Below are 12,714 nucleotides of genomic sequence, written 5' to 3'. Positions count from 1 at the left end.
AAGAAGTGAAGTCCCAAGAGTGTGGTGAGGACTAGTGCGGTCTTGAAGAACTGCATGAGTGAGAGCAAGCAAGAGAGAAGAGAAAAATAGAGAGAGTAAGAGAAAATACATAGTGAGGAAGAGAGCAGTGAGTGAAAAGAAAAAGAGAGTTTTTTTTTTTACTCAAGTTGTACCTCTAAGTGTTGTAATCTCTATTTTATATAGTGAAATTATTCGGAGTTTGTCCCGTGGTTTTTCCCTTCAAGGAGAAAGGGTTTCCACGTAAATCTTTGTGTTTTTGTGTGGTTGTGCTTCCGTTGTGCTTGCTAAAATTTATTCACAGTAATATAGAATTTTTCCCAACAAATAATGTCAAGTTAGACAAGTCATTGCAGCAAGAGGAATTAATTGTAACACAACATGCCCACTATGTAAAAATCAAGAGGAATCAATCCTCCATCTGCTAAGAGACTGTCCATTTGCTGTCACCATTTGGAGATCAATCAAAATTCCTCAACCTCTTTCCAATCTTGGCTATTTGGACCTACCTGACCGGCTGAAACAGAAATACTTGTGCAACAGCCAATTTCAAGCCTACAGGCTCCCTTGGAATACTCAATTCCTCTTTGTTGTGTGGGGACTTTGAAAGCATAGGAATAGAGTGGTGTTTGAAAACACCCCCCTAAATCCTAACCTCCACAAATCCTACATCCAACAAGCTACGGAATATTTCTTTTGTATTGGGAAGCCACACCGAACCAAGCAATATTCAGCTACCCCAGTACGTTGGCATAAACCGGCAGAAGGATGGTTCAAACTAAATTCAAATGGTGCTTCTCTAGGAAACCCGGGGAGGGCAGGAGGCGGTGGATTGATCCATGACTGTAATGGAAACTGGTTGATAGGTTATGTGAGGAATATTGGGGTGGCTACTAGCATCATTGCTGAATTTTGGGTTCTAAGAGATGGCCTCCTTTTGGCTTCTCAATTGGGTATTACCTAACTAATTGTGGAACTTGATGCTAAAGTTATTGTTGATCTTGTTCCCTCCATAAATGCCTCTAACAAAGCTTATGCTTCACTCCTAAATGATTGTAGGTTCCTACTCAGCCACTTCCAGCGTGTCAATGTCAACCATGTATACTGGGAGGCAAATAGATGCGCGGATTTGCTAGCAAAGGAAGCTTGTTCATGTTCAGTTGATTTTGTTGTGTTAGATAATCCACTTTCTGCTGATTTATGTATTATTTTGGACTTAGATGCTTCTGGTCTATACTCCTTAAGGCTATTGGCCACTATTTTGCCTGTTTTGGCTAGTTAGTTTCAATGCATTTTCTTCCTTTGACCCAAAAAAAAAAAGTTTTATGTATTAGATATTAATTTTTTTTTTAAATAAAATTGTTAATAGTCTTTAGATTTCCCTCAAACAATAGTAAATAATAAAATAAGGGAAAAGTTAATAAATGCCCTATAAGCATTTGTTAGTAAACCATTTTAAGAAAGTTTTTATGGGAAAAAAAAATTAATGTTCTTACAGCTTTTTTAATTTTTCATAAAAGTGGTATAAAATCTTTTCTAAAATGGTTTTTTAACAATTGCCTTAAAGGCGCCCGTTAACATGATCCATAAAATAAAATAAAACTTTTAGAAGTTGTGTGCGTGTGTTTTAATTGGTTACTCTTAATTAAAAAATTGGGTGTCATGAGCTTTCCTTTACGAGAAGAATCAAAATTCAAATGGCTTTCCTTTACGAGAAGAATCAAATTTCAAATTCCCATCTTTTTTTTTTTTTTTTTTGATTGATACCTAGTGTCCAGGACTTTCTCTTGACTAATCTTGGGTGTGCACAGGCTCTCGACAAGGAGTTTCCCGTAAGTGCACCTCAAGTAATTCAAGGGACAATTAAATTCCTCCAGTTCGATGGCCCCAAGGAAGTGAATGCATGTATAGTTGCTTGAACCCAAGACATCAGAGTTTTACTGCTCGTCCCAAAGTTTCAAATTAAAAAAAAAAAAAAATATCTAGCCATAATTTTACTATTAAGAATTTTTAGAAATTTAAAAAGTAATTTTAATAATCTATCATACTTTTTTTTGTTAATAATATAAGTTTGATTGTAAATCGTACTTGCACTAGATATCAAGTTAGCAACTATTTTTACAATTGATTCAACTTTTGTGGTTCATCAGATATCGCTATATAGCCCGCACACCCGACTATAGAATTATGCTCATGTTTATTTCTTAATAGGGATATGCATGCAATATAGAAACAACAATCATCTAAGAAATATAGTAAATATAAAGCAAAATTTATGAATAACAAAATTATTCATGTTACATCAGTTATAAAACCCGAGTCATTTCTTTAACCCATCCAAGATGGTATCTATTTGCTTTTGATGCCTATATAGAACCAACATCGCTCCTTGTCTACTCGGGTAAGCTGACTTGACTCGACTCAATCCATTGGCACCACAAGGAGTAGTTCATATAATTATCAATTTTGAGATAACAAAATTTTAAGCATTGAACATAATACTCAATGGGAGTTTAAAAAATTACAAAGTATTAAATATAATTAAAAATAAATTATTAGAGAGCCAGCAATATTAAGAAAACCTTGGATCATTATGAAAACAATCAAATGCATGAAGACACTACTATGCAATATTAACAGCCCTTAATTACGCAAATTGACCAGATTATGCACAATGGTAAACATTATGCATGAATATATCCAGAGACAGATGAGAAGGAAATGAAGTTGCATCTTCAATAATCTAATCTTGCATTACAATGTAATCATGAGCATACTGAGTACCAAGGGATTCCTAATTTTTTCTCAAAAAAAAAAAAAAAAAAAAAAAAGATTCCTAATTTAATGCCGCTTCTGTGGCTTCAGAATTTGAAGGGAAAAAATCCTGTCACTAGACCCAAAACCTATGCCTTTCCCTCACCACCACCTTTTTCTTGCATCCACAACTGGAAACGAAGCATGGATCTCAGCCATAGCTCATGCTGACAAGCAGACTGTAATGGTTCCTCCATTCCCTCCAACTGTACTAATTGTAGGCTTGGTTTGTTCAACATAAACATCATCTTGGGGTCACTGGTGCTGCCTGTAAAGTTGCATTTATAAAATTTATAAGTCATCCACAAACGTAGAATATATGAGAAAACTAGAGAGAGGATTGAAAGAAAGGGATAACACCAAAATGCTCTGCATTTCTGGCTTTTCATCACAAGGCTTGGAAAACAAATAAGATTTGATCCTAGAGAGTAAATCCATCATATACAATATCAACATTGTTGAAATATTGCTGCTTTCATAGATGGGTTCACATACTTTGGCAGTCATAAAAGCATCATTATCATTGATCAAAACTATTGCTGATCAGTAAGTCTCCAACACAGCACTTAATTGACATCATAATTTAAAAAAGGACATAAGAATTTATCTTTTTCAATAAAATATTTTCTGGTCATGCTCAAAACAGAGGGAATTTCAATACATTGTTCACAAAGATCAAGTTAATTGCCAACCCCCTCACCCAAAAAACAAGTAAATAGCATACAACATCTGTCAATTTAAAAGTTTAATTTCTACTTCATGTCTACGAATTAAACTTACAAAAGTTGCTTCCATAAGCAAACCACAAATTGCTGTTAGTTAGGGATCAGTTCAAGGCATTACCTGAGTTGCGTATGATGAGCTTTCAGCAAGGAACTTCAGAAACTCTTGCTTCTTTCTATCAAAATTGAACTTTGCATGATTCAATAATGCTTGTTCTCTTTGAATATCGTCCTGCATTTTTTCTTTTTTCCATCTCACCTCCTTGACCTGCCTCTCAGCCTCAATGTGTTTTTCAGGCTAGGTAGCACGGGTGCGTTTCGGGACTCGGGTGCGGGTGCGGGACTCGGCAATTTTTTAAAAAGTAGGGTGCGGGTGTGGGCGATTAAAAAATTATTAAAAAATTTATTATTTATATTTTCTATATATTTTTACTATTAAAATATTTTTAAAAAACACATTATTATGCTTTGATTCACAAAACAAAGAAAGAAGAAGGCAAGAAACACATTAATATGCCTCTGAGGTGAGAATTTCGGATTTTCTGGCCAGATTCAAGGTAGATTTCGGCCTTTTCCGGCATGTTTCGACCGTATCGGTCGCCGGCCAATACGAACCAATATGGCCGATACGGCCCGATTCTGGCCGAATTAGCCCGGTTCGGAGCAAATCGAAGTCGATTCGGCGTGAATCGAGCCACGTCGACGCGAATCGAGTCGAGTCGGCCTGAATCTGAGGAAAAAAAAAAAAAAAAAAACTCAGACGCGGCACCGACGCGTGGGCAACCGCGTCGGACGCAGGTGCGGCACCCTCCCAGCCGCGTCCGTGCTTTCTAGTTTTCAGGTAGGGTTGATGTCACCAAGGGTTTTGGGAATTTCACATCTACATCTTCCCTAACATCATCAAGAGGTTCCAAAACTAAGATGAAGCAACAATTAAAATTCCAATTCTATTAAACAATGAAATTGAAATCCACAAGGTTCAATTTTTTTTTGGATAGGTACAGGGTTCAAATTTTTATCTTCTAATGTTTGACTTAGAGCAACAGCATGTCAATAAAACGAATTAGAGTAGAAATTCAGGATCCATAATTTATAATGATTTAAAACCCTAATAAGCTAATAAGTATAGACATATCAAATATAACTAATGCCTAGGAATCATAAAGTATAATGAGAACACTTCTAATTTTGACAAAGTACCCCACGTAGTTGGAGGAGTTTTCAGAAAGAGGGGATTAATGCTTTCCAACCTAAAAAGCCACTGTACTTCAGGATTTTACAATTTGTAGACTGGTGACTGAACAAGAAGCAGGAACACTACAGTGCTTTTAACAATCATGATTTTACTTTCGAAAGGGCAGAGGAGTGGCAGAAAGTCCATGGGCCGAGCATCCATATGGCAATTTAATTAACAGAAGTTCAACCACAATTAGGAGAAGAACATTATTTAGGCATTTGTGTTACAAAAATACTGTAGGCATCAGTTTTTTTTTTTGGTTTAAATAAGTAAAAATACTGCAGGCATCTTACTAAGTGCAAACACAAGATTAAGTTTTGAAGAAGAGAAAAGAAGTTAACAAAATATGTATATGGAAATAATGTGAAATTCATTTGTGATAGCAGAGCTTCTTACCGATCCCCTAGGGAAAACACACTGGTACTCCTAATCATCCCTCCATCCAAAGAAACGGCTCCATCACTTATACAAGGAAGAGCACTTACCATGTCTTGCCTTGTTCTATATACTTGAAGACGAGAGAAGAGATTGTAAAATCGAGTCTCCCTGAGGCCATGTCCACTAGCTGTGACACAAAATAAGTTTGCGTTGTCCACATTGATCATATTCACAGCAAACCCAAGAAAGCCAGGAGGACACTCCCCATTAGGTAATTTTGGCTTTACAAGATCAAGCCTCCTTTGAGGGTCATCTGCTACAAACTCACCTGCATATGGTCTGTGAAAGGGGGAAAAGAATTCTTTTAGAAGGTTTACAAACTACAAGTCCAAATTGTCAAACAAAGACAAAATATGAGACTCATGCATTATATTTTCAAGACAAATGACGAGAAATCTGCCATCCATATTCCTTCCCATAGTAGCACCAAGTGCGTGAAGACCAGAACTTTTATTTATGCAGCCTTGCTTGTCATATGTTTCTAGGGCTTTAACACCTCATAAGTCTTACAGACAATGGCCAGCATAGTCTCCAACCCTAAATACTCTGAAAAAAGCCTGCATTCCAAATAAATAAAAGGACGATTATATTAAGCATAGCATAGGATTGTTAATAGTCATTAGTCACAATGTCCCTCACCAAAATATCCCATCCCCAGCCCAGTAAGTAAACAGGCCCGCTCATTCATTTGAACCTCCTTATCAATGAGCCATTTTGGAAATATTTTGTAGCACCAGTCATTCTAACCCATTCTAAAGTAGGCACGCTAAACCCCAACAAAGAAGCTTTGATGATGAAGCTACTAAAATGTCATAGTCTATTTTTATCCAAAAGAGAACCATAAATGATCAAATGCAGTTGATGATAGATTGAAGATTTTAGACTACAAGTTGAAATAACCATAATTAAGTAGCAACATTAGAAAGTACTTTTGGTTACAAAAAACAAAAAAAAGCATCACAAACACATAAAAAAACAAAACAAAGTAATACTTTTGGTTACAAAAAATAAAACAAAGCATCACAAGATTAAAGTTCACCTTTTCCAGGATACGTTTCTCACCTTCCCTCTTCACACTACCCCCCACTCCCTCTTTGTATACCCCTGTAACCTTTTTCCCCATGGATTCCGAGGTCATCGAGAGACTCCAAAGTATCTCACTCACTGAGACAGAGGGCAAGGCGATTGCTCTGAATCCCAGCCGCAGAACACAGACACTGGACGACTGCTCTCTCAGCCTTGTTGGTCGCTTTCTTACGACGAGAGACGTCAACCATAGGGCGGCGAAGAACCTGCTGCGCTCCGCATGGAAACTCGGTAACGATCTCCGGATTGTTGACGTGGGTGAGCGATTATACCTATTCCGTTTTAAACTTCAAAGCCAACTCCAGTGGGTGCAGGATAGCGGCCCTTGGAGTTTCGATAATCACCTTCTGGTGACGCGGAGATGGGAAATCGGTATGGCGGCGCACAACATTGCTTTCACGCATGTCCCACTATGGGTCCAAGTCTGGGGTTTACCCTTCGATCTCATGACAGAAGAAACTGCTAGGGACATCGGGTCAGTACTTGGGACTGTGCTTATGGTGGATAGCAAGCCGTTTGAGTCTGATCAAGCAAGGTTCCTACGCATTCGTATCAGCATTCCCCTCAACCAACCACTCCGGCGAGGAAGTCCGGTCACTAACCCAGAAGGTGACAGATTTGTGGTGGCATTCAAATACGAAAGATTGGTGGGCCTTTGTTACGCATGTGGTCACTTGGGCCATGAGAAGAAAAACTGCACCTTGCATGACCCCAACCCGGAACAACAACCCAACCCGTATGGTGAGTGGATGAAGGCCGGTGCAAGACGTCGTGGGGACCCCGCTGATAACAAGACGGCTAGTCCACCATACCGACGGGATGACTCAGCAAGTGAACCTGAACCATCACAGGTCACGTCGCCAACTTTGGAACCTGTGTACCCACAGGTCACATCGCTGACTTCGGAGCATGTGTACCCACAGGTCACTTCGCCGTCTTCGGAACCTGTGTACCCACTTGGAAAGGTGAACCTGACAGCAAAACAAGATCGTATGGAGAATATGGTAGCCAAAAAATACGAGGTTCCTACCAAGTCTACGTCCACGATCCCGGAGCCTGTCCCTATCACTCCACAGTTATGTATGAAACATCCCGCTACACATCAAGTGTCTGAGCACCTCACTGACCCATTACCCATTACCGAAGCACCAACGGACATGCATGGTGGGGAAGGAAGCATGAGTTGTGAACATGCGGGTCACGTGGGTACTAAGCCACAATTCTTAAAGAACCATGAAACTCACGTGGAGGGGAGTATTATTAGTGAACATGCAAGTCACGTGGTTTCTAAGCCACACTCTCAAACAAAGCAAACAACGTGGACTAGACTTGCACGAGGACCGTATCGGGAAGTCTTGGAACATGAAAGTGAGACGCTAATGAAGGTGGGCCTCAAGAGAGAGTGGGCCGAGAGTGGAGTGGAGATCAACGATGCAACTCAGGGAAAAGAAAAGAAAACCAGACTGGATGTGGGCTCTCCATATCCAACCTTACCAACGGTGGAGGCTGCGAAGCAGCCCCGCCGATCACAATGATTATTATAAGCTGGAACTGCCGGGGGCTTGGGAACCAACGTGCAGTGGATGTACTCACTAATATGGTGAGAAGTAAAGGACCCAACGTTTTGTTCCTTATGGAAACAAAGCGGTCTATCGCTGAAATGCGTAAACTCTGCTATGACCTGAATTTTCAAGCAGTCATGGCTGTTCCGAGTGATGGCCAAAGTGGTGGTTTGGGCTTATTTTGGAAGGCTGAGTGTGACCTTCATATTCAGACGTTCTCTCCTAACCATATCGATGCACATATCAGGTCTACCGATAAACCACCTTGGAGGATAACGGGCTTCTATGGGCGACCAGAAGGGCACCGAAAGCATGAATCATGGAGAATCCTTAGACACCTTCATGCAAGAGCTTCCTTGCCATGGGTTTGCATAGGTGACTTCAACGAAATACTTCACTCTTTTGAGAAGAACGGAGGTTCCCCAAAACCCTTAGCGCCTATGTTGGCTTTCAAAGAAACATTGTTGCACTGTGGGCTGGAAGACCTAGGGTACCTTGGGTACCCTTTCACTTGGCGTAATGGTAGACCCGGTGACGCCTTTGTTGAAGTAAGATTGGATCGAGCATGCGCATCGTCTGAGTGGCGAGGCGCGTTCCCATCGGCAAAGGTGGCTCACCTGCAGGTATCTTACTCTGATCATGACCCTCTGTTGCTAAATACTCAATGCTTTGCTCAACAGGGGCAAACCAGGCGTAAGCGCCTCCATCGTTTTGAGGAACATTGGGTGACACACGAGGGATGTGAGGAGGTGATCAGGGATGCATGGAGCTACCAACCACCCAATGGAAGCCCTATGTTCAAGCTCTTCGAGAAGATTAAGCATTGCAGAATGAAACTGGTGGCTTGGAGCCGTGGGGTGTTTGGCAATGCTAAAATTCGGATTGAGGAAAAACAAGATGCACTCACGGCTATGGCCAACACCGGATACGGAAACAACCTGGCACAAATTAATAGACTACGGGAGGAAATAAATACTTTGCTACACCAGGAAGAAGTGTTTTGGAGGCAGCGTTCCAGAGCAATATGGCTCCCTGCAGGCGACAAGAATACAAAGTTTTTCCATAAACGGGCTAGCCAACGCCGAAGAAAAAACCAGATAGAGGGGTTGATGGATAGAGAAGGGGTTTGGAGGACGGGTGAGCAGAACGTGGGTGAGATAGCTGAGGAGTATTTCAAAAATATCTTTGCTACGTCAAACCCAAGTAATGTCGATAGAGTTCTGGACGTGGTTGACGGGGTAGTGACGGAAGAGATGAACCAATCCCTTCTCAGACTGTTTGTGGGTGAAGAGGTTCGGCTGGCCCTGTTCCAAATGCACCCGTCGAAGTCGTCGGGACCAGACGGCATGTCGCCTTTTTTCTTTCAGAAATATTGGCATGTGGTTGGAGGGGATGTCACAGAGGCAGTTCTTTCTGTCTTAAACTCAGGCCATATCTTAACCAAGATGAACTTCACCCATATTTTACTCATACCAAAGAAAAAGGACCCCCAATCTATGTCGGACTATCGCCCTATTAGCCTGAGCAATGTGGTTAGTAGGGTGGTATCCAAAGTATTGGCAAATAGAGTAAAATGCATCCTACCGTACATCATCTCAGATGCTCAGAGCGCTTTTGTCCCAGACAGGCTCATCACTGACAATACGGCGGTGGCTTATGAGATGCTTCACAGACTGAGAAACAGAAGAAAAGGAAGGGTGGGGCATATGGCGGTTAAACTGGATATTAGTAAAGCTTATGATCGCGTGGAGTGGGAGTTTTTAAGGAAGATCATGTTGAAAATGGGTTTTTCAGCTAGGTGGGTGGGCCTGACTATGCAATGTGTGTCATCAGCAAGCTATACGGTGTTGATCAATGGCGAACCACGAGGATTCATCTCTCCAACCAGGGGATTAAAACAGGGCGACCCTCTGTCACCTTACCTATTCCTTTTCTGTGTGGAGGGCCTTTCTGCCTTTCTTCGGAAAGCTATAGAGACTCAGCAGCTTCAGGGGATCAAATCTTGCCGCAACGGGGTAAATGTTTCTCACCTTCTTTTCGCTGACGATAGCCTATTATTTTGCCCAGCCACCCCAATCGAGTGTACTCGCCTTCTAAACATTCTGGCAACATATGAGCAAGCCTCCGGACAGGCGATCAATCGGCAAAAAACGGCTCTATTCTTCAGCCCTAATACCGAGCCAGGATTGAGGGAGGATATTCGAGCCATGTTTGATGCCCAAGTCGTGACAGAATTTGAGAAGTACCTGGGGTTGCCGATGGTGGGGGGTAAAAACAAAGTGAGCACCTTTAAAGACCTCCGGGAAAGGATAGCTAAGCGAGTCACAGGATGGAAGGAAAAGTTTATTTCAAAAGCAGGGAGAGAGGTCTTGCTTAAAACTGTGGCACAGGCGATTCCGACATACTCGATGAGTTTGTTCCAACTGCCGAAAGCTCTCTGTAATGATATTAACTCAATCATGGCAAGGTACTGGTGGGGACAGACGAGTAACGAGAAGAAAATACACTGGATTAATTGGAAACGTCTGTGTGATCCAAAGAAAACTGGTGGTATGGGCTTTCGAGATATTCATGCCTTCAACCTGGCAATGTTGGCGAAACAGGCGTGGAGGTTGCTCAACCACCAAAACTCCCTCTTCTTCAGAGTGTATAAGGCTCGGTATTTCCCTAGTGCCTCCTTCGTGGAAGCTGAGCTAGGAAGTAATCCGTCGTATGTGTGGAGGAGTTTGCTGAAGGCTAGGGATATCATTTTGGCAGGGTCTATATGGAAGGTGGGAAGTGGAGCCCTAATAAATATTTCTGGTCACCAATGGCTACCAAGACCCCCGTGCCTTTGCAGGGATGGACCAGGGCCGAGGAAAGTAAGGGAGTTGGTGGACTTGGATACGGGTCAGTGGGACAGAGCTAAGTTGGCGTACTGGTTTGAGCCCCATACTTGCGCCGATATCTTAAGCATACCCATGCCAAACAGGCAGCCGAACGATACACTAGTATGGAAGGAGAATAAAGCCAATGTTTTCTCTGTTAAATCGACGTACCTGGTGGCTTTGCGGGTGCTACACCCCTCATTTGGTGACCACTCAAATGCTTTAGCTGATGGAAATCTGTGGAAGGCAGTGTGGTCCCTCAATGCTCCTCCAAAAGTGCGTACGTTCCTCTGGCGGGCTTGCTCTAACATACTACCTACCCGTGACAACCTTCACATGAAGAGAGTGCACGTGGCTTCGACATGCAGCGTGTGTAACCAGCAAGCCGAAACAGGTGTGCACATCCTTTGGGAATGCCCATTTGCTCGCAATGTCTGGGCGTTGGTCAAGGGCAAAATACAGAAGAGCTCGGCTGTGGTCCCTGATTTTTTCCTGTTGACTCGTAGCATGATGCAGCGGCTGACTCGGGATGAGTTGACAGAGTGGGCGATGATAACTTGGGCTATATGGAACGCTAGGAACAAGTTCTGTTTTGAGGATAGCCAAGCTCACCCAACGGCTATTTTACGTAATGCAAGGTCTCTCATGCATGAGTATCAAACGTTGGTAGCCAACCAGAGAACTTGATTTGGCCTAAGGCAGCTTTTTCAATTTTTTATTCTTTACTTTAGTCATTGTCTTGGCCTGCTGCCCCTTTTTTAATTTTTTATTCATTTCCTTTGGTCTGTCTTCTGTTTGTGGCGTGTATGGCCTGCTTCTTGTCCTGTGGCCTAGGCGGATAGGCCTGTTGTGGCTCAGGACCCTTTTTCTTATACTTTTGTAATCTTGCCATTTTTTAATTATCAATTCTACCTTCTTCAGTAAAAAAAGTTCACCTTTTCCAAATACTTTTGGTTGATTTATAAGCAAACTCCAATGATTGAAAACTTGGTGAAATTAGAAAATTCGAAACTTTACAACCATCTCAAACACATGATTTTTATTTTATTTTATTTTATTTTTTTAATTACCAACAAAATTACCTCCAATGTCTGCTTCATTTCAAGAGCTTGCTCCTCGAGCTCCGCTATCTGCATTGCGTGTGAAAAATGAACGTTAGTGTAAGATTAACATTATCATGTATGTGTGTGTGACATTTCAATATTACCTTTATCTTCGCAAAATTAACTAGTTCCCGTGCCAAATTAGTTGCTTCTCACAGATTCGACATGCACACACACACATACACATATTTATCAAGATGAAAAATGAACTTTGACGCAACACACGCATATATAATACCAAACTATCAACCAACTGAGTGTACTTGATCGGCGTTGGAGTCTATGGCGGTTGAATGGATCTTACGAACTTGTTTGAACAGCGTTCGAAGAGGAAGGTGCTCCATTTTTGTTTGCATTCACTCACCGGTAAGATTGGCGAAACCCTAGAAATAGAAAAAGATTGAGATTGAGATCGACAACTTTTTCAAATTCTCATAATTTTTTTTTTAAAAAAAAATTGATAATTAATATATGCTTTTAGAGTATACATTAATTGGACTTTTATATGTTTTGAAACTTTTAGTAGAATTTAATTTCAATGTGATTTACCTTAATACCAGATATTGCAGTCTGTAACACACCATCCCAATTCCTTTTTCGGGACAAGCACATTATTGATATAGAACTTGAAACTAGAATATAACCATAGTTCTTATTGAACAAGATATATATATATATATATATATATATATATTATCCATGCTTTTCAAATAAGTGTCAGTCCTACAAGGGCCTACACACGTGGGGTAAGGACTAAAAGAATACAAAGTCCAACATGAAGGCTACGTTTATTAGAGTTCATTCGGTAAGAGATTTTTAGTAATGTTGTTATTTTGCGTTTTTTAGAGTTCGTTTGGTAAGAGATTT

At 41.1% G+C, this 12,714-nt stretch overlaps 1 pseudogene; it reads right to left on the bottom strand.

Annotated features, from left to right (window-relative positions):
- Positions 1–2,731: 2,731 nt before the first annotated feature.
- On the bottom strand, positions 2,732–6,352 carry LOC126700680 (protein DEFECTIVE IN MERISTEM SILENCING 3-like; annotated as a pseudogene).
- Between the last annotated feature and the right edge of the window lie 6,362 nt (positions 6,353–12,714).

The sequence above is a fragment of the Quercus robur genome, chromosome 9 (assembly GCF_932294415.1).
Source record: "Quercus robur chromosome 9, dhQueRobu3.1, whole genome shotgun sequence".
Taxonomy (NCBI): domain Eukaryota; kingdom Viridiplantae; phylum Streptophyta; class Magnoliopsida; order Fagales; family Fagaceae; genus Quercus; species Quercus robur.
This window is presented reverse-complemented; position numbering and strand designations above follow the sequence as displayed.